The 23,705-nt window shown below is 44.9% G+C and overlaps 1 pseudogene; it reads left to right on the forward strand.

The window, feature by feature from the left end:
• LOC120847771 overlaps positions 1-23,362 on the forward strand; it is a 53,957-nt pseudogene extending 30,595 nt beyond the window's left edge.
• The last annotated feature ends 343 nt before the right edge of the window (positions 23,363-23,705 follow it).

A 23,705-nucleotide genomic window follows, 5' to 3' on the forward strand; every position in this document is an offset into this window, starting at 1 on the left:
GCGACGAATCATGCGAAAAGGAGTGACTGAAATTGTTCACCCTAACCTATGAACACCTTAGTACTGAGATCAAATCTGACCTAAAACAGTGCTTACCCATGTGAACATTTTCTTATATTGGATAAACTGGCATAGCCTGGATGTTGAGGTTTGCTCTTGACAAAATGCAGGTCAATTTAATTTGCAAATAAGCATCACCCTCGCTAATTGATGATTTTTGCTAATTAGTAAAAAGTGGTATTTCATGCTCTACTCAATTCGGAAGCTACTTAATTGGACACTTTCTGAGAGTTTAACTATGCAATCGTCATAGTTCCACCATTCGTTCCAGTAAAAAAAGGTGATAATAAAAACACATAAAAACGCGATAATAAACTTCTATATATTTGAGAAGTTATATATGCATGAGGAACACATATAGTTATTTAAATTAGCCTCAAAATAAAAAAAAAATTATTTAAAGCTTTTCAAAATCACCTATCACGTCTATAGAGGATAAAAGCGCCGAAAAATATTTGCAGAACATCTTTCAGATAATTTAAAGGCGCATTTACTTGTATATCTTTGAGGTGAGAATCTTCTATTTAGGCTGCCAAATCTTCAGACAGGAATTAGGTATATTTTTATTATCATCGATAAATTTGACTTTATGAAGTTCACATAACCGCCTGAGACCGACACGGAAGGACGATACTCGAAAATAGGCCAGCTGTTGTGTCTTCGGCAACGTGCTTTTGTTAGCTGTTTTGCAGTGTAAAATAGTGGGTTGCAGGGTATGCCAAAATACACTGTGGTCACATGATATATCGGAAGGCAAATACACGAAATGTGCAGAAATAAGGAGATGACACGCATTTTTTTCTAAATAATCCCTTACACAACGCTTTACTGCAAAAAGAAATGCATAAAATGATATTCCTAATTTAACATAGATTCCGCGCAGGGCAAACGAAGATTTTTTAGAATCCTAATATAAATCACTTTTGGACATCAGCTTGCCTCAGCTCGAAACGTCGCGAGATACTTCCTCGGGAGGCTGCCAACAACGACAATGGCAACCGTTTTGGGAGCAATTTCAGCAAGCGGTTCATCACAACGAGGCACTAACAGCTTGCGACAAGTTCAATTACTTGAGGACTTCGCTAACGGGAGAAGCCGCTGCAGCCATCGTCGGACTCCCATCAACGTCCATCTGCTACAAGGATGCAGTAGACATCCTTATTAGCCGGTTCGGCAACGAGATACGGCTCATACAAGATCATATGGAAAAGCTACATGACCTTAACCCGGTACCTTCTGCACAAGACGTACGTGGTCTTCGAGGTCTTTACGATAATGTGCAGGCCCATGTACGTGGACTCAAGTCTCTCGGGGTGAGTGAAGAATCTTACTCTTCGATGCTACATCATCTCCTCGTGAGACTCCTTCCTTCAGAGATAATGCTTCACTATAACAGAGAGGCGATTCGACAGGAAGGGAACGCCCAAGAACAAAATGAGGAAGGAGCGCGAGCGCGAGTTCCTAGAGAACAGCCTGCAGCGCTAACATCGTTACTCCAAGCCTTGAAGGTAGAAATCGAAAGTCGAGAACAAACGTATACTCCTGCGAGATTGGAGCACCCTCTGACAAAAAAGACGAATGCACTGGCAGGAGGTAAAAGGTATCCTGATAAGCAGAACAATTTTAATCCATCATCGTCTGCACTACTTCAACAAACGGATCTCAGAACACCGTGCTTCATTTGCAAATCTAAAGAACACAAGACGGAAGAGTGCACCTTGACGGTTTCACTGGAACAAAAGAAGACGATGCTACAGAAACACGGCAGATGTTTCCGCTGCACCCTTGTGAACCACATGTCTAAGAACTGCCGAAGAAGAATCACATGTAGGCACTGCCGAGGCCGACACGCTTCCACGATGTGCGACCCCAAATTTAAGAACGGCGGACAAAAGAATGTCGCTGGCACAGCTCCGTTACAGCTAAAATCAACGACTGAGACTTCGGACCAAAGGATAGTGCTGTTACAAACGGCCGAAGCGTGGGCTTCTGGAACCAAAAACAAAGCGATGGCTAGAGTATTGTTTGACGGCGGTAGCCAGCGATCCTTTATAACCGAAGACTTATCTCGGAGACTGGGCTGCAAGGTTGTGGGAAGCGAACGACTTGCAGAAGGGTATTTCGGTGGACATAACCAGGAGAAGAACTTTCGAAGGGTCTTCATTACTCTGCAAAGCAAACACAATGGACATACTTACCACCTTGAGGCTCTTGAAACCAGCATAATTTGCGATCAACGACTGCCACAACCGGATAACAACGTCATACAGGAGCTACGTCAGCTGAATTATGCGATCGCGGTTATCGCTAAAGACGACAATTCCAACCATATTGACATTTTAATCGGCGCTGAACATTATTGGGATTTTGTAACTGGACAAGTCACGAAACTCAACGGCAATATCAAGGCCATCGAGACGTCGCTCGGATGGACTGTGCACGGTCCCATGAGCCTAAGCTCCACAGTGTTACAACACTCCCAAACGGTCGCACTCAGGACGTCAGCGGTAACGCGGAACACCAAAAACATTCTACGAAAATTCTGGGATCTGGAGGCTATAGGAGTCAAGCAAGACGAAAGCGATAGTTCGAACAACTCCGTACTAACGTCCTTCGAAGAAACGATAACGAGCAACGGAGAACGTTACGAGGTATCCCTTCCTTGGAAGCCTTTGGTACACCTACAGAACAATAAGGAAGGTGCTGAAAAACGACTGATGCAGCTCACCAGAAGGCTCAGACGTAATGAAAAGATCCTGTCTGCGTATGACTCAGCCATAAGAAAATATGGAAAAGAGAGTATGGCGGAGAAAGTAGAAAGCGAAGACAGTGACGGTGTCACCTACTACATGCCACATCAAGCAGTAGTCAAGGAAAGTCGAACAACCAAGCTCCGCGTAGTTTTTGATGCTTCGTCGCACGGCCATCGATCGAAGTCCTTAAATGAAAACCTAGAAAGCGGCCCAAATCTGAATGCTGACTTAGTGGGGCTACTTCTGAACTTCAGGACGCATAAAATTTCTCTCGTCGCGGATATCGAGAAGGCATTCCTACAGATTTCTATCAACTGCAAGGACAGAGATGCCTTGCGTTTCCTGTGGTTTGAAAGCAAGCCAGAGGCAGACCATCCACTTTCAAAAATCGAAATCTGGAGAATGACGAGAGTCCCGTTTGGCACGACGTCGAGTCCCTTTCTCCTAGCAGCAACAGTCCAACATCACCTGAGACTCATGAACCCACAGTACCCTGAAACCACTGAGAAACTTCTGAAATCGATCTACGTTGATGACATATTAACGGGTGCGGACAACGAAGAACAAGCTTTACAGATCTACTCCGAGACGAATGAAATGTTTAACCTCGCCTCCATGAAACTACACAAATGTTCGTCCAACTCTCCAGAAGTTTTAAAGAAAATCAACGAAGACCAGGGTCAACAGGTATCGCTAGGAGAGTTGCCAGGTATCGTAAAAGTACTTGGACTCACGTGGACACCAAGCACCGACGTATTGTCATTTACGTCGGACAACGTCGTCAACTTTTCCCAAAACCGAACAGACACCAAGCGAGCCGTATTACAGACAACAGCAAGAATTTACGACCCGCTTGGGATGCTGGTAGCAGAGTGTTGAACCGATATTTTTATTGGTTCGGTTCGGGTTCGGGTTCACGGCTTTCGGTTCAGTTCCGGTTCAGTTCCGGGGCGCAAAAAATAACGGTTCAAACCGGTTCCAACCGGTTCGAACCGGTTTGAACCGCTAAATTGAGAATATATTTTCCGCGTTGTTCTGTCAATAGGCGCTATTTAGGCCGTGAAACTAACTGCTGTAAACGATCTGATTTTTGCGAGGACCTATTTTTGAGAATTTCGCGAATCGCCTACAATTCGCGAAAAATGAGTCCCGCGAACAATTTCGGTAAAATGTTAACAGATTGAAATTTATATTGAGATTCCACCGCGTCGAGAAAATTACAACCCGCGAATTATTCCAATACTTCATCTTTGACCTAAATCACGAAATATTGAGCCCACGAAAAATAAGTCGTTTACAGTATATAGTTTTCTTTTTTTTATCGTTTGTTCAATTCAGTTTTATTTTCAGGTATTAAAATTATAAAATTCTGTTATTTATTCCTACACAACAAGAAAGGAAAATCTACATTAACATACAAAACGTCGTGTTTATACGATTCAACATCCCTTCGTTTACCAGAGTCACATACATCGTACCTGAATCGAAATGTTTTCGCGAAGTGAAGTAGGTTGCCTAAATACCCGTGATTGGTACAACTTTGTATCGCAGTATTACATGTTGAATCGTGGTTTTGTCCTTAAACTAAGGAATTAATTACAGTGAATACATTCATGAAATGGGCACCTCGTCGCCATATATACCATAAAATGTGTTTTACGGAATACGTTACACAATATATATATGATGACGAGACGACTGAGCTTAAGGGAATATAATTTTCAAATTGTCACGAAAGTCACGGGACAAGTCCTTCCAGTCTATATTTTATAGAAACACTAAGCGACAATCGCAATGCTTGTTTTTCTAACTAGCATTGTTTGCTCTCAGCACCATGATGCGGGCGACGAATCATGCGAAAAGGAGTGACTGAAATTGTTCACCCTAACCTATGAGCACCTTAGTACGGAGATCAAATCTGACCTAAAAGAGTGCTTACCCATGTGAACATTTTCTTATATTGGATAAACTGGCATAGCCTGGATGTTGAGGTTTGCTCTTGACAAAATGCAGGTCAATTCAATTTGCAAATAAGCATCACCCTCGCTAATTGATGATTTTTGCTAATTAGTAAAAAGTGGTATTTCATGCTCTACTCAATTCGGAAGCTACTTAATTGGACACTTTCTGAGAGTTTAAGTATGCAATCGTCATAGTTCCACCATTCGTTCCAGTAAAAAAAGGTGATAATAAAAACACATAAAAACGCGATAATAAACTTCTATATATTTGAGAAGTTATATATGCATGAGGAACACATATAGTTATTTAAATTAGCCTCAAAATAAAAAAAAAAATTATTTAAAGCTTTTCAAAATCACCTATCACGTCTATAGAGGATAAAAGCGCCGAAAAATATTTGCAGAACATCTTTCAGATAATTTAAAGTCGCATTTACTTATATATCTTTGAGGTGAGGATCTTCTATTTATGCTGCCAAATCTTCAGACAGGAATTAGGTATATTTTTATTATCATCGATAAATTTGACTTTATGAAGTTCACATAACCGCCTGAGACCGACACGGAAGGACGATACTCGAAAATACGCCAGCTGTTGTGTCTTCGGCAACGTGCTTTTGTTAGCTGTTTTGCAGTGTAAAATAGTGGGTTGCAGGGTATGCCAAAATACACTGTGGTCACATGATATATCGGAAGGCAAATACACGAAATGTGCAGAAATAAGGAGATGACACGCATTTTTTTTCTAAATAATCCCTTACACAACGCTTTACTGCAAAAAGAAATGCATAGAAATGCATAAAATGATATTCCTAATTTAACATAGATTCCGCGCAGGGCAAACGAAGATTTTTTAGAATCCTAATATAAATCACTTTTGGACATCAGCTTGCCTCAGCTCGAAACGTCGCGAGATACTTCCTCGGGAGGCTAATGTTATCTTAGGTTTTACGTGCACTTGTTTTGAGACCTTACTTCACGACTCTGTTCTTTATCAGTCATGTGCTCCAACATTTAATTATGCTGCCGTATATCATCGCGAGACTGCTATAAATACTACACAACTTTACACATTGGACGTCTACTGCTGGTGTTGCGAACGTCGCACTTCACCAGAAAGCTGAAGTATTCAACATGGTTTGCACGTGACGTAATCGCACTAGATACTGGTTGTCATTGCGAGTTGTTCTTGCTGAGAAAATCAAATCCGGTTTGGAAAAATGCAGGCTGCAAAAGTTTCGCGCTCAGTGCAAGCTATGTATTTGAGAGGCACAGATTTTTCTTGTTGGTACATCGTCGTTAGGCACGGCGCGAGTATCTGGCACGACGAAAACGTGCTTTCTGGCAAGAGTGTTTTTACAAATAAAAGTTGTACCAACTACCCATCTGTCACCATCGTTTCCAGGCCACGCTTTCTAGTCTGCGCCGAAAATGTGGGGCAGAGGAATCTTTACGACACAGTATGCTTTAAAACTACCCCCCCCCCCCCCACTCCCTTTTTTTTTTAGTTGCTCCTCAAGATACTTTTTATTCCTCAGGGATTGCCTGCTCCGTATTGAGTGGTGTTCACTCGACAATTATATTTGTCTCACTTGTTAACAGTAATTCTTCCTTGCTTTAACTTTGCACCAAACTGTGAAGGTTAAACAAAATACAGGGCCGTCGAAACTTGGAGAACTTGAGAACGACACTCCTGTGAGACTTAGAGCGGCTGCCAACGTTCGGCTATCCCCGTGAGGCCACTAGGAACTTTCTTTTCAGGTGTCCCTCCCGTACACACTAATAGTTCCATGTAACGTCGGACTAATACGTCACATTTAGACCCTTTAACACTTCTATTCTCGGGACAACTTTCTGAGGCAGTTCAGCAATAACGAAAACATGTTTGGGAGCCTAAATGGTGTGCATACTTGTAAAATGGGTCGTGCAGCATTTTTTTTTTTTTTACCTTGAGTTCAATAAATACCGCTAAGTTGTAATCCCTGACGTTGATAACTTGCAAAAGCATCCATTAGTTTGCCCCTCCGCGAAATGGCAGACAGTCGAAAGAAAGAAATGAAACAGCCTTTCCCCTCCTCAACTCACAATTAGAACTATCAGCCACGTGATCTGATCCTAATATATACACCGTCAGTGTTTATCATAGTCATACGCAGGGTTGGCAAAGCAGAGAGCATGGGCTGATCTTCAGATATAATTTTAGTTGGGCTATAATGCCCGAGCCCCACTAAAGCGACAAACAGAAACAAACGACAGCGGCTAGCCTTAAACCAGAGTATTTCGCGATTTGACAGGCTTTGTAGAATAAAGAAGGTTATGCTCAAACACGAGTATCATGCACACGATGGTACCATTTGCAGGCTTGTAAACACTCGTGCTAACTTCGCGAGCACCGAACAACTCAAAGCCGTATAAAGGTACCATCGCGAACATGCTGCAGGTGTCTGAGGCTTGTCGCTTTTGTTTGTTTCTGTTTCTAGCTCTAGTAGGACTCGGGCCCATCATAATCTTTGAGTTGAACACGAGCCGTTACCCGAATGTTTGGCGATACTGGTTGTCACGAACCAGAGCATTTGACTCGGGATCATGACAATCGGGTACATCATGGTGTCACGTGACTCTCAGTGCGAAGTTGGGATGTCATGTGACGTCACGGTATCAACAACGTTAACAGATCTAGCGACGTCCTCAATTCGAATCGACTTAACGCGGTGAGTCACGTGAAGTCACGGGGTCACGTGATGTGACATTACTTGACAGCATGTCTTGACGTCATGACGTCACGTGACAATGTGACACATGGCTAATCATAGTGCCAATAAGAAAGCGCCGCAAAAAACCAGGATTTATTCTACATTGCAATTCTGTATATGACGATTTGATCAATACGTAGAGGAATACACGTGCCAATTTTTTATTCCCAAATAATAAATTTGCAATACTAACAAAAAAAAATACCATGAACCGTTTTAAACCGGTTACCGTTATATTTTTTTCCGGTTCAGTTCCGGTTCAGTTCCAAGATGGCGGCGAAGATTTCGGTTCGGTTCAGTTCCGGTTCGGCTAAAAATAACGGTTCTGTTCCGGTTTTCGGTTCGGTTCGGTTCCGGTTCGACACCCTGGTCGATACTTCGTGATAAATAATTTGGGTCAATCATTCCCATACTTACTTTGTCGGTAAATATATCTGGGCCAGTAGTCGCAACACATTTTGGGGGAAAGTTGCTTGAAATGCCAATGTTGCGAAATCCGCAAACAACGCTTCAGATTGACCAGGTGTTTCTGACTTTTTTTTTCTTGGAGGCAACCCCGCCCCCCCCCCCCCCCCCCCCCTAAAGAAAAAAAACAACAACAACAACAACAACGACCGGTTCCGTTTTCCTGGGCATTGTGGCGGCAAGATGCATTTTTCTAGTCAGAATTAAAAATGGTCACCGGATATGGTCGACCGTTCTTATCTGAAACACCAGATGCACCTTCCGAATTGTGCAAAGTATATCAAAGCGCGTAGATTAAACAAAATAAATAATGTCTTCGTTGTTTGCTATAATTGTTCACGAGGCCTATTATTATTTGCACTTTTGGTTTTTTTTTTGTTTTTTTTTTTTTAATATGTAGCAATGCGTTTGAAGAAAGTGTGATTTTGTTTTTGTTGGTGAATGTCATTTGTGCTGACATACATGATGATAAGCTACGATATTGAACTGCGGACACCAACTAGCCCAAATGGGACACCAACTAGCCCAAGCAATTACCGTCTCAACTTCGGTTCAGCTTTCAGTGATGACGAAGACGGGAGTTTGGCCGAAGAGAGAGGAAGGGGAAGCGAGCGGCGGTGCGGCAACTGTGTTCGCTCTAGTAGTGCAAAACTATCCATAGTACTATCGATAGTCACCAGAAAACTGAGTATCGATAGTAAAAAAGGAATCGATAGTACTATCGAAAAACTCTCGATAGTTGACTGTCGAAAAAGGGTCCATATCACAAGAGCGAATGACATTTTAGCGAACGGCGACATTTGAGCGAATGGTCGTTTTAGCGAATAACGGGGGCGCGCGTTAACCCATCCGTCGCGCTGCGCTTTACGCCGCTTCGCGGCGACAGTCTACGGCAACTCATTACAAAAATATGAACTCACTTGGCCCACCCGAAAACGCCGCTTCGCGGCGTCCGACTATTCGCTAAAGTGTCGTTCGATGAAACGTGGGCGTTCGCTAAAACGTCATTCGATCAAGTGAGTGCCTCCCGTCGAAAAACTATCGAGAGTACTATCGACAGTCGACTATAAAAAAACTATCGATAGTACTACCGATAGTCTACTATCGATAGTTCTGCGACACTATCGATAGTTTTGGAAAAACTATCGATAGTATCGATAGTCAATTCATCGATAGTTTTGCATTACTACTAGCTTGCCGCCGCCTAGAAACAGCAGCTCTCAAACGGAGGCCTTGAGAAAACGTGCACCTCTCGCTAAACCGTGCTTCGATAAACCGTACCCCTTTCGCTAAGATGAGCCTCGATATAACGGCGTTCGATCAGCCGTAGTAAAGACGCTTTGTCGCTGTTAGTACAAAACCTACCGCTTTCGCGTAGCGAAATATTTTATTTCACTTTTTTTTTCTGTCAACTGGTTAACTTGATCGGTTCATTGAGCGTGAAGTCTTCCGAGTCTGTAAGTTGCCAAGCCCATTCATTTGCGGGTGCAAATGCCGCCGCCGTGATCGGCAGGTTACGCGAATTTGGTTTCGCCTGCCTCCCCTCCAACTTGGGGTGAACTCGTCCGTCCGGGGCCCGCTCTTCGACAGAGACGTCTGCGCTCAAGTTCAACCAGTTCAACTTCAAAGCCTCCTGCCTCCTTTTTCTCGGTTGGAGACGCGCGCGTCTGTCTCCTTTTGTTTCCCTTCACTTTCAGTGCCCGCAAAGTCCGTCTGGACGGAGCTGGCGGCACCGGGCAGCGTTGGGCCGCGTGCACAAAGTAAAAATAGAAGGAAAGACCTCGCTCGCAGTTTGCACGGGTTCTGGCTCTTTCGTTTGTTTTGGGTTAGTTTTTGTTTGGTGTTAGTTTTCACGGTGGCACTCTGCAGCATTGTTGAATGCTAGATATCAAAACAAGTAAAACACGTACAAATAAGCGCTCCGCCACAATTTTCTTCTCCGGTGAAGACCATCTGCACGTTCCGTAAAAATGACTTTAGGAGCTACTTTTCGGTAGTCTATAGTGGCCTGCACTTCAAACACGGACTGCATGTTTGAGGCAAAAATAAGTCTAGCTAGCCGTTTCTCACTCAGCCGATCCTGGGTCTTTATTCAGTTCCTTGTGTGCGCTTGTGGTGTATTGCTTTCAAAAAACGTGCTCTAGCGTTCGACCTTGGTATACGAAGAAGTGAGATTTAGAAGATTTCACTGAGGTCCGGACGAAGATGAAAGGCGCAATCTTCGGGAGCAGCCCAGTGAAATGGCTTTGCCGCGCTTTTTAGATGAGTGCATACAAGTGTGCATGCAGCTTTAGCTTCTCGGGAGCGACGGTGCAGGCTCTCAAGGAGAACATTGACGGGTTGCCTCTCAAAAAGTTCGATTTTGCGGTAGTCTACGTAGGCGGAAACAACCTGCAAAATGGCGACAGGGGGTCAGCCTCGGTCAAAGAAGAAGAGCTTACAACACCCCAGCATGGTTGTAAGCTATGGAGAAAAATGTGCTGACTTTCGGAGAAGTGGGGTTTAGGGAAGCTCGTTTTAGCGAACACCGTTTTCGCGACAACAGCAGATCGGATCGCCGTTTAGAGAAAATGGCGACCGCCCGCATGCTAACCAACCTTTGGCGATCCACGCTCGAACTTATATTAAACTTTTCCCAAGCGACAGCGAGGGGTGCCCGCACGGAGCGCGGTCTGTTTGGAAGCCTAGCTTGCCGCCGCCTACAAACAGCATTTCTCAAACGGAGGCCTCGATAAAATGTATCCATTTTCGCTAAACCGTGCTTCGATATACCGCAGCCCTTTCGTTGAAACGAACCTGGATAAAACCGCGTTCGATAACCGTAATAAACCCGTCTTTTTTTTTTCTTTTTGACACCTTCAATAGTCGTTTGAAGCAAACATCAAAGTTTGTTGTGCAACACGAAAATCATGCAACTATCTTAAGGTCTTGTTATTTTAGTTTTATACTAGATCCCAAAGAAAAACATGACGTATCTACTTCTTTTGGCTAAATTTTATATTTTCGTGTTCTTTCTACCGAGAAATGCTATCACATATTTTCCGATGATTCAATAAGTGTGCGCGTTTTTGCAAAGCACAGCTAGCATCTGGACTTTGCTTTTCGGGACCTGCTCAGGCAAAGAGTACATTTTGTGTTCTGTTACAAGCTCATACCGCAACTCCGAAAGAAAGCAGTTGAGCCCGAAGTACGGTTATTCAACAAGGCACTGCCACGTGCAATAGAGTGCACAAGGGAGCGGATCTTGGTCGTCTTGAATGTGGACGTAAGTTTGTATCTTTCTGAGTTGCCCTTTCCCATAAAATCGCACGTCTCTTGCAAATGCAAGGTCCTTGGATGTTCTAAGAAGCTAATTAGAAGGGGACAACTATCATATGGCATACTAACTCTGTCATATGACCTACCATAACACTATTGAGAGGAGTTTACGCGTAATTTTGTTCAGTCTAACGAAATTACTCCTACTTTTTGACGCATTACATTCTAGAGCATAGCGGCATTGATTTTCGCAAATGGTAAAGTACATTTGCACGAGCCAGGAGAAGCAGCAAAAATATTTTGATAATCTTAGTGACTTATTTGGGTCCTCAACATTCGTATTATTACAGCGCTGAAAATAAAAGCCACGAACACAAGAACTTTCGTTCTGCCTCGGACAGCGCGCACCTCGATAGAAATTTAATGGGACCCGGAATAGGGTAGTCACACATCGTTTTCCCTTTCTATTTTTCCTTTATTAGACTTAATACAGATGTTTTTTAACAACAGCAACAAACAAGTATGTTATGCCGGTCTACCTGCCGGCTACCATGAAAGTGTCCTCTCCATACTCGCTTATCCCCCAATGTACTGCCTTTTATTTCGCCTATTGTAGGGACAAAGGCTGGCGCGTGCGCTAAAACCGGAAGCCGTGACTAATTTGCTTCCACGCGGTTTAAAGTTCCGTTGCAGCAATTTTAAGTTCGAATTTCGGGCACTTTGCACAACCATACTGACACAAGTGTCACGCAAGTATCTCATGCGCAACGCCATGAGCTACAAGTTTAATCGTCGCTGCGTAATTACGTGACCCCACGCAACAAGGTCACGTGATCATGCGACCACCATAGGCGCGCTATTCGCAGTTTGGTCACGTGGTGGGCGGGATCCAACTGACCATGTTCACATGACCCCCACGGGACATGGTCACGTGGTCATGTGACCACCAGAGGTGCGTTTTTTCCAGCGTGGTCACGTGGTGCACAGGAGCCCACGGACAATGGCCCACCGATCACTTAGTAGAGCACGACGAGCACGACTACGCAAGGGTCTGTGGAGGGTTGCCACACGCTTTCCGCCCATAATGAACTTCAAGTATTCATTCAGAACAGTATTCGGTGAAAGTAGCAAAATCGTTGCATGGCCCCTCTAATGAAACAGCATTAACCATGATCATAATAAGCCGTTCAATCTTGCGGTACTCTGAGTTGAATAGGCCTGCTCTGTCCAAATACATCCACTACGTGTCTCTTCGTTTTCAGCACAAATTTCTCGACCCAGGGCCGGCCTTAGAGCAGCAAGCGCCCTGGGCAAACTGCAGGCGTGGCGCCCCCGCCCCCCCCCCCCCCCCCCCTTACACACACGTATACTATTCTCGCACCAAACATAATGTTGTAAGCAAACATGCCACAGTGGCCCAGCGCGAATGGTCGCGATTTTGTCGTTGTCAGTCGAAAACCGCGTCCTAAAAACGAACGACGTCCGCGAGCATTGTGAGCTTTGTCGGCACCGTGTTCAAAGTTCAAGAATCATTTATTTCTTAGATTAACCAAACTTCAGCTGTGGGTCTCCCATAGCAAGCTAACGTCTAATGGACAGAAAAAACAAAAGCACAAGTTAACCATGTCAAATGCCGTAGAAGGCAACCTTCCGAGCCTTCAACAACGCAAATTGGGCTACGTCTTGCGACATATCCAGGCTAGACGCTATCTTGTTTTCAATGGACGAAATTGCCAATGACGATATCCTGTCATCTGCCATGGTTGATCTTAGGTATGTCTTAATAAGCTTTAATTTTAGAAACTCCTCTCAGCGGTGGCCATTGACATTGGCAAAGGGAGGAGGATCCTCAATGACACCCACGTATGAGGGAATTTGTCACATAGATGGTTGTCCAGAATGAACTGGAGGACATCCTGGCGAGCATTGCATCCAGTGGGCAGCAGGCTGCATAGTTAGATCAGCTCCTCGCAGAGATCTGTACCGCCGATGTCTGCACTTTCTAGGTGTCTCAGACTCTCAGTGCATGGTCAAGGCATTGGCAAAGTTTAAGAAGTTCCGCTTTGTCGGGTAGTCGGGTGAGGCCGTAAAGGAACCCCCAGAAGCTCACGTGCTGCTCCATCCGCGTGAAGCGTTCTTCAATCGACATCTCACGGTGTCAATCATCTCGTAGAAGAGCTCTCGCTTGAATTTTGTCTCGACATCATCAACCTCGTCCTGGCACTCATAACAGAACTGGCGCTCTTTCCGCAGCAGTCGAGGGGCCGGTTTCATCGCACTGTCAATACCATAGAGATCATGTACTAACTCTAGAGGAAAAGGTCCGCCATTTTCCCATACATTCTGGCTGCCGCAAGCGGCGGACCATGCAGGCAGACCCTCGGGGTCCCAAACACGGTTACATCATCAGAGCAGTTTCGTGAACTTCAACAATCCACGAACTTACCGGTGGAAAGATACTCGCGTTCCTTTCGAAGGTTTCTTTTTGCATAGCGCGCAGATGTACGGCCTCGCGTTAACGCTAAACTAAACCATATACCCGGCTTCGCCGGTGGGGCGCGGCTGGGCGCGGTTGAGGAATACGAAACTGCGCAACCACCAGATTTCCGAGATTTCGACAGAAGGGAAGTTAATGCAGCGTAATGACTTTATTGCTTCTTATAAGCGTTAGAATAGCTCAGAATTTAGTTTACAACGTTAAATTATCACTGTTTGTATTGCTGAGAGTTTACACTCTTCGCGTTTACCGCGTTTACCATGGCAACGTTGCTTTCTTTCTCTCGTGTTCTGTCGCTCTCTTTCGCGATCGTTCACTCGGGACCCCGGGTGTCGGCGCACGGGATTTGCCACTCCTCCTCACCCACCTTTACCCCCCTGGTCAATACCCATGCTCTCGGGAAGACCGTTCGCAGTTGCCAGCTGCAGTTTCGTACCCGACATCGCGATAATTGATTCAATCGCTGCATCCTTTCATCAGCTGGGTGGTTGCTACGATGTCCTTCGTTTTGCATTGCATGTTCTCGCTTACAACATTAACTTGTAAAAAGAATGTCGTACCACACAACAATGTAAACGAGAAACTGAACTGCAAGAGTTGGAGCTTCATGTCGGACACCAGGTTTGCCTGCTGTGATGCGGCCATTCTCGCGCAACATTATAAATTTATATGTTTTTCGCGGTTTTCGGGATTTTTGTGGCGAGTTTCTGAATTTTGAGTTGGCAACACTGATCGGCATTGGAAGTCCGTAGCCGTCGCTGGTCGCTTACACACAAAAAAAGAAAAACCTGCGGATCCAAAGTTCTTTACACATATCATTTTCAGTTAGGTTGAAGCCTCTGGGCACAGAGACTCACCGGATGCTGAGGGGGCACTGGTTCGTTCAGCTTACTGCTAGAGACTCCACAGCCAGCGTTGCCCAAAGCGCAGCTCGAATGTCGGGAGGAATCGGGTTCATTTTACCCCCGGTCAGACCTACTGAGCGAAGTCATTCTTCGGCTCAGAATAACTTGGCAAAGGGTGAAGCCTACGTTTTCTGCGAGCCAATCAGAGACTCTGAGCGAAGCACGTGATAAAAAAGAGCAAAACTCCGTTCAATAGTATTCCTCCACGTGACTCGCTCCGACACACTGATTTGCCCGCCGAGGGGTTTGGCGCCACCGTTTAGTAAGTTGCGCTAAGAGTGCGGCACGCTGGCTCCATCGCTTTTTGCCAGTCAGGTTTTGCTCCGCTCGTAATTCGAGAGCTGCGCGGAGGTGATCGCTTGCCTAGTCGTTCATGACTCATTCAATGGCGCTTTGAATCTCACGGGGAAGAGGTTCTCTATAGTAAAACAACATCCGCAGGCGGCTGCGGGTTGACGGACGCCAATTATAACAAGAACTTAGTCGTTGGTTTTGCGGCCGAAATGCCAAACGGGAATGCGGTCGTTTTTTTGTTTTTGATTTTATCCCCTCGGAGGTTTGAGCCCTGCATGACCTGGCGGCCCTTTCGGCGCCCCCCTATGAATGGCGCCCTGTGCGACTACATAGGTCGCCCACTCCAAATGCCGGCCCTGCCTCGACCGAGAGAAAAAAGACGAAAAAAGGCCTGCGGGCGGCGGACAAGTATCACGTATCGGGTGGCCCCGGTACAGCGACCTTGGCTGGTATCCTGGTGGGCGCCGTGAACGTCGCTTTTGGGCTATGGGTGACGAAGCGGCCTGGCGTTGTATGACGTCCACGGATTCACAGTTGCAAAAGTTATGAGGCTAAAGGCCACACGACTGGAGTTTGCCAAAATTTCCGAAAATGAAAATGCAGGCCTCAGTGAAGTCTGCTGGCTGGTCGAGATTTTTAATTTTTAAGTATTGTTCAGGTTCTTTTTATATTTTTCCGGCACACGCAATCACAAATATTCGCCACTCGCTACCTTTTTTCTTTCCTCGCACAACTTCCTGCGCGTCTACTTTTCCTAGAGTAGAGGATCAATCTCTGTAATCTGCGGGGGAAGCTCGGCGAATGGCGAATCCGAATTATTGTTTCGCTCTAAAAACGATGTCTTTATGACGGACAGACAACAGCCGTGTCATGCCTCTGAGTGTCCCCTCGGCAACCATTTTTCGGTCTAGACACATCAATGGCTTCGCCATTCGCCGAGCATTCTCCGTAGCTTACAGAACTGGCTCTCGAATTGCTTTGGGGAAACACAGACACACGGGAACTTTTTTTACCAAGGTATACATTTTGGACTGGTGTCGCCCACTGTTTATTTGTTTTACCTTTATCTTTAAGATATTGAAAAGTGTCGACCAGTGCGTTTCCTCAGCAGTTGTGCACCAGCTTTCTGTATATGTACATACGCATGTCAGTAAAGATATATGTAAATATTTCGTAATTATACTGCGTATTTTATGGTATGTTGAACAAGAGGGCGGGTAAACCCCTTTTCTCCTGTGTAGCCAGCAATATGACGGCAGGAGGTTCTCTTGAAACAAGCAAATAGCAAGGCTTCTACGTATCTCAAATACTCTACTCAAGATTCTGTAATTAAGATACTTTTGTCGGTATTTTGGTATCTTGAAGATACATTCCATTGAGAGTAATTAGCACTCTATCTTAACTACATTGCTTAGTATCTTCTACTCAGTATCTCAAATACCTTTTCCGGCGTACGAAGAAGTTTGTCCCCAAAGGGGAAGTACTAAGACTAAATGTTCTTTCTTTCTCCTTTGCACGTGTCTAGGGGGACAAATGAGGTGTACACTAAGAGGTCATCGAACGATATGCGTTTCAGCTAAGTTAATATAATCAAGATGCCCCCATTTTTTTATTTAGTTGTAATAACTTCAGCTCGTCGCGCGCTTATAAAGTATCTTCGAAAGTAATTCAATTATTTTTCAAAGTATTTGCACTTTACTCAAAATAGTTTGGCGCAAAAGTAACTAAATACTTTCTCACTTGGGTATTTAGTATCTTGTCTTAAATACTTTTGTTGAGTATCTTGAACAACACTGCAAATCGTTGACACCTGCACCATTTGAAGTATAGATAAAATAATCGGTTCAGATCGCCTAGACGCTGCAAACGAAAACCGCCTTGGTGTCGAAGCGCGAGGCAGTTGATCGGATTTGGTCGGACACAGTGGGTCTAACGAATAATGGCAAGTGGGTTCCTAGCGGGTTCCGGGAGGGTTGATGAGGTGATGATTTCAGCAATCCACCAGCCGGATTTTGGTGCCACACGAATCATGACATGATAGTCAGCTCTATGTACGCGAAATCATTAAAACATCCACCAAGCAAAAAGTACACTACATTTCATTCACATCCTTCAGTCTTATCAGCGAGAAGAATTTAGCACTATGATTTCGTCTCGTCCTGCGATGGCCGTCAGCCGACGCCACGGCCCGTTAGGTTCAACCGGGAGCCAGTCACGTGATGCATTACTTCGACGCGCGTATAAGAAAAGCACGCTAATGCACACGTGCCTATAACTGGTCTGTGATTGGACCTGGTGGGCCCTAACCTAGGTTGTAGATAGGGACTTTAACTTTCGGACAAATGCTATAAACTCCGTGAAACACTCGCCGGTGAAACTATCGCGAATTCGGATTTATCCGAACAACTCCGAATTCGACGGCTGTCAGTTGTAAAATCTTGAGCGGTCTTGACCTTTTCCAGGGATCCGAGGACAAGTTTTGCAACCGTTTTTCTTTGTTTTTCTTTTTTGTTTTTGTAAGCGTCAAAAGAAGCGTCTTTCTCTGCACATATTCCTTTGTTAACCTCGTGGGCAACAGGAATTCAATAATCAGTCAGACTTTCGAAGTATCCGCACGGAAAAGGCAGGACTCTGCCAAGGAATACAGATATTTTGAAGTAACTGACAGAGACATTGTATTGCCTTTGAGGCTTTATCATACAACTTGAACGTTTAATGAAAGAAAGAAAAAAAAAGAAAAAAAAGAACACCCGGTTTATAAATTAACTTCTAGAGGGAATATGGTATCAAAAGGCTAGTTCGTTTCACCTTATGGGCGAGCGAAGCCAACGCTACAAGCGCGAGCATGCTGCTTGTAACAGCGCCTGTGGTGCACGTACGCACGTGCGAAGCCGGCACGCTCGGAGCCTTGGGCTCGCGCTTCTAGCTTTGACTTCGCTCGCACATGACGTGAAACGAAGTATATACACCGACACGCGGCTCCGACGCCGTCTCTCTGCGGTGGCGCTGTCTTGAGTACGGCGCACCACGCAGAGGCGGCTTCTCTTCAAAAACGAGACGCTGCGATTCCGCAGTGCCCACACCCGGTGTGGGCAAAGCAAAAACCGTGTTTGTAAACAGGGCGGTCTTCGCGCGCTCGTCTATAGCCAAAATTGCGGGCTCGCACCGAGAGATGCCAAAGCACGTATACTCTGCATAAACAAAAAAATAAAATAAATAAATAAAAAAAAAAGGTCGGGCAGTGAAATCGCCGAGATGTCGCCACTCCGCACAAGCGAATGTGTACGAAGGCACCCTATTAACGGTGGCGAGACAAAAAAGAAAAAGAAAAAACGCCTGCTCCCCGCAAAATCAACCCGCAAAAGCCTGCCGGGTAAACGCGGGCGCAGACAACTGCAGGTCTTCCACGCGCGCGGACGGGTCTCCTCACTCTCTCTCTCTCATTCTTTCTCTGCGTGTTTTTGTTTTTATTTATTTCCCCCTTCGTTATCTCTCTTCGTCGACCCTCCTTTGCCCCGGGTTCGTGGTATGTTCCGTTTCTCCTTACGATGGACCGCAGAGGACCCTACGAGCTATCGGAGCCAATCCAATGCCGCGTGAGCGTCACGTCAGCTTTAGGACAGACACAACGAAGCACGAGGCGCGTGGCACGTTCATATGCGCTGGATTGGCTGCTACGACTTGTAGCTCCAGTTCCGGTCCATCGTAAGGTGCGTGCAACGGCCAAGAAACTCGCTCCGCGAATGGGCACGTTGTTTGAAGCGAGGATCGGTCGGGCAACCACGCGCAGTACTCTCGGTTTGAAGAGGCACTGCCGTTGTTCGTGGGAAAGAACGTCGTCCGTCGTCACGTACGGCGACGCGGGGCTTGCGTCCTCGCCGTCGCAATGTTTAATCTTCGTCTGGCTCTTGCAGAGCATAACCAACGTGTATGCTCTCAAAATAAACACCCAACTGTGTGGACAACAATCTAGACAAAGCGGCCCCTATATTTCGATCCGCTCCCCAATAGTCCAATTCACGAGACGCTCTCACTGTTCGGTAATTATTTCTAAGCCAGTTCATTCATGCTCTAACGAGTCGTAAAAATCCATCAGCCTTGCTCTTCCAAACGATAAAACGAATTCCGAGTAGGATAAATTTAAACTCGTTTCAAAGTACACTACCAAGATAAAGCCGCCCATATTAATTGTCTCTAAAACAGCAGTTGCAACATGACGAATCACGGAATTAACTCGAGATATTTAGCACATCTTAGTTCAGCGGTTCTCAAACTGTGGTCCGCGGCGACGGTTGAAGGGGTCCCGGCTGATTCGAGGATCACCCTGTATATGTGTTCATGTGAGTAAAAACAGCGGCGCACAGACACAACTAAAGGGAAGAAAATAAAACAAATGCAAATTTAATAATTCGAGCAAAATAAGCGAAACTGCACTGAACGTCCGGTTGAATGCACTGACCGTGGATTCAAATAAACACTTGTCAACTACAAACACATGGGACACGAGGCGACAAAGACAATCACAAGACATTACTTCAAAATCCGTCTTTACAAGTGGACCGGCGTGGAGAGTTCGCCAGTAGCACTGTCAATATATAATAAATATTTTTGTAATTACACAATATATTTCTCGCGATACTGTATTACATAAATGGCATTGATAAAACACTATCAAATGATCTGTGCCGCGAGAGGCGCTCCGGAATATTATTTCTCACTATAAACATTGTATTTGCAATTAACACGCTATTTATTTTGTACGATGTGTTAGCGAGTGATTGCTTTATTCAACTATGCAGAAATAGCGGTACTGCGATTCCCGTGGCCAAACGAGCCAATTATGTTTTGGCCATAAAAAAACTGAAAACCTAGATACTTAAAATCCCTTTGGGTTTTAGCAATACGTCCAAATTTATTTACTGTCTAATGACTTTAAATATATAATTGCAACACGAGCTATAAACCCGCTCGTGGGAAACTTGATTAGCAGATTTTAGTTATTTACCCACCCAGCTTATCGCTACAATGATCTCCCATGTAGTGTTCGCCGAGCCCCCTAAAGGCACAGTGAATACGGCACTAAGGTAAATGCCTCCCCCTCCTTTAAAAGAAAAACACGTTCCAGTTAAGTAAAAACAACACTGTATATTAGGTACTTTAAAAAAAAATACATAATCGAATACATATATGACAAACTACCGGCATATACCTTCGTTACTTCATCACAACTAGCCACCAGCACTGCACAACAAAGTATTTTTATACAATTTTTCACGACACTGATTGTTTCTTATAGTATTTCATAGACAATTTGTAATGATTGGCGACCGGGCAGTTTTTCATGACTTGAGAACATATCTTCCAATAGTCCTGATCCCCACACGTTCTGCTCCTCGGAAGACTTCGTAGAAGGTTGAGCACTTTCGTGTAGTTCGTTCCACACTGCAGCAGAATCGTTCAATCTAAAAAATAAAAACAGAGAAAAACACCATGAACGGTTATAGGGTCTAGTCACGTGCTGAGTCATCGCCCACAAACATGACCACCAAACGATAAAGCAAAACTGATTCGGGAGAGTTGTGAAAATTGAAAGACAAAGCAAACTCGCCAATGGGATAACTGCTTTTGCCTTCGGTGGCCATACTTCTGTGTTGTGACTCGGCATCAAAAGGCAGTCTGACGTCATATAAATACTTGTAACCTCCTTGCCCACTAGCCCCGAGAACGAACGCAAGCGTCGCTGTTGTTCGAGGCGTTCGAGATCGTTTCATAGGTCACAAGGAAAGGGTACAGAGAGTTTAATCGCAAAAGATTACAATCGCACGAATAGAAATATAAAAAATGGCGCTAAACATAAAGCAAAAAGTTACGGTGAAGTTATCAGCGGCCAATCACCAACCGTCCGCAACGTGAGTACTAAAGGTGTCGCGAACCAGCCGACGTTCGAGTTCGACCAGGTTCGAGCTTCTCGAACCTTCCCGCAAGTCCGACAACGTGCGTACTTGGGCACACGTACGCCCAAGTATGCATGCGCCCACTCAGACACGCACGAATTAGGCACTCATACGCATGCGCGAACACAGATACGCGGATGCACGCGCAGGCACGGATGCAAATTCACGTACACACGCACAAGCACACCCGCGCACACGTATGCACGAATTACACACGCACGTGCACGCGCGCACTCGCACAGGCACGCGCACTTATGAGCAGGCAAACGCCCACGCGTGCAAACACGCACGCAGATGCACGTATAACACGCACACAGATACGCGGGTATATATACTCACGCGTAAACATGAAAACACGCATGTGCACGGGGGGCACGCACATAAGCATCCTCGCTCATGCAGGCGCACACGCAAGCAGACACGGACGCGCAATTACGTTCGCAAGCGCGAGCACGCACATAATAGAAAAACTAGACGACACGTCACAAGGTGTATCGATGAAACGAACGCCGGCTATTTCCGATGGAACGATTTATCCTTGAAAAAGTGCAGCTTCGAAGAAACGAGCTGTCTAAAACGTCGTCTGACGAACTGACTGCATGGCACCGCGTATATTCGGAATGTATAGTACATAAAACAGCGGTCACTAAAACAGGCACACAAAAAGCATAACTGTTTCCAGTGCTTCGTGAGAAATCGTCACCCCAGTTGCCGAAACAAATCTTGCATTCACAGAAATACACATACAACAGAGAGGGATTCTAACCACGGTCATCTCACCATAAAAATAAACTACGCATTGCCAAATGCTCAGCGTCCGCCCAAATGTAGCCTAGCGACAGAGACTAATGTATTTTCGTGGCGAGAAAAACATGCTTCGGATTTCTTTCGAACGCACTCTAAAGAAATGTATATTATATCTACGATCAAAATTCGCGCCCCTTTTAGAGGAAGAAATGTAGTACTTACCGTACCAGAAGGAGCGTCGTTCTTGTGCCTGTACGATCGCTTTGACCACGCACAGTCTGCAACGACGGTAACAAGCGGATAGCCTTCGGCATCGATCTCGCCAGATTCCTTCGCGCGCCTCGCTTCTTCCACTCCGGCCTGTTGCATGGCTTCCCAAGCGGCACCTCCAACACCCCGAGTCAATTCGTTCTCGCAGCGCGACGACACAATGACTCAACCTCACATGAAACCTCACCATCCGTAGTTTCAGCAGAGGGTCGCTTACGTGCAAACTCTATTTGCGACTTCGAGACCTTTCGCTTGCCATATTTATACCTCTTTGGACCCATAGCTGCGAGGACGGCCTTTCTAGTTATGAAAACACGCACAGCTATCCGCCCGACATCCCACCCCGAGAAACAAAACCACTCTGTCTGGACGGGTCTTGCCGTCTCTGGACCACCACAAGCGCGTTACTGAAGAGCGCATGCGCGCGGAGTAATACAAAATCAGAGCAGCGTGCGTGGCGAAATGGTGGCGCCCTCACGCGGCGCTCGTCGAACTAGTCTTGACCGTCCAAACGAGGAAAACAAGCCACAACACCTTGGTTGAGTTTTTTCGATGTAGTTAAAGAACGGATGTACTTACAGCTATAATTTTAATATAATTGAATTCCGTGTTAAATTCCGCAGATATCCCACCAGACACATTTGTAGTTAAAAATTCACAGGTTTTTAAAAACGCGTTCTAACGTAAACATGTCAAAACAGCCAATTCCGACCGATTTCACGATTTAATATAAAATATAATAAATTTTTTTATGAAAAATATGCTCGGTGGGATAGTTGGACGAAGAATCAATCTTTTTATAGCAAAAAAGTTTGAAAACATCGGTGTAACGGTTATTAAATGAGAATTTTCGTAAAATGGCAGAAAATCGCGTGTATTCTCTATGGGGCTTGGAGGAGCGCTCCCTCTTAACTGGGACGACCGCAAGAAGCAAATCGCGTCTTTATTCTATGTTCACATAATTGATAGATACATTTGGTCTGATTCAGTATGTCATGGAGCCGACTCGACTGACGGCAGTTTTAGATCTCGTCTTATGCATTGACCCAAATATTGTTTCTAGCGCCCAGGTATATCCTGGAATAAGTGATCGCGATATTGTTGTTACCGAGTTGAATATATCAGGCGTATCTGAACAGAAACAAGAGCCAGGCAGAGTACTCATCTATGAAAAGGGTAATTTTGACGCCATCAATAATGTATTACAGACATATTTTTAACTTTTTCATGTTTTTCTGAGTCTTGTACAACAGAGGAGATTTGGAGTTTGTTTCGCAATAAAATATTGGAGTTAGTTGAAGCTTTTGTACCGTCAAGAACTTTGCGGCAAAGGCGTAAACAAAAACCTTGGTTTAATGCCGAAATACGGAAACTACTGGAGAAAGCAAGGCGGGCTTACAAAAAACGTTGTAAAGATAACTCTGTCCTTAATTTGCAAGGGTTAAAATATATTAATAATCAATTATAAGTAACAATAAAGTTCGCTAAGCAGTCATTTTTTACCAGGCTAAACTGCGATCTTAAACGTAACCCAAAGGTATTCTGGAAATATGTGAAGACATGCAGGAAAGACGATATTTCTATCCCAGTTCTTAATGTTGACGGCCAAATGTTAAAGGAAAATGTGGAGAAGGCAGAATGCTTCAATTCCTACTTTATTATTAACGGTGTAACGTCATCTTACGTCAACGTAACTTCAGGGGTCCCACAAGGTTCGGTCCTGGGGCCATTGCTCTTTCTCGTTTATATTAACGATATCACAAACAGAATAACGTCTAGTATAAAGCT

Source organism: Ixodes scapularis, unplaced genomic scaffold (genome assembly GCF_016920785.2).
Source record: "Ixodes scapularis isolate PalLabHiFi unplaced genomic scaffold, ASM1692078v2 PGA_scaffold10__122_contigs__length_95168666, whole genome shotgun sequence".
In the NCBI taxonomy this organism is placed as follows: Eukaryota; Metazoa; Arthropoda; class Arachnida; order Ixodida; family Ixodidae; genus Ixodes; species Ixodes scapularis.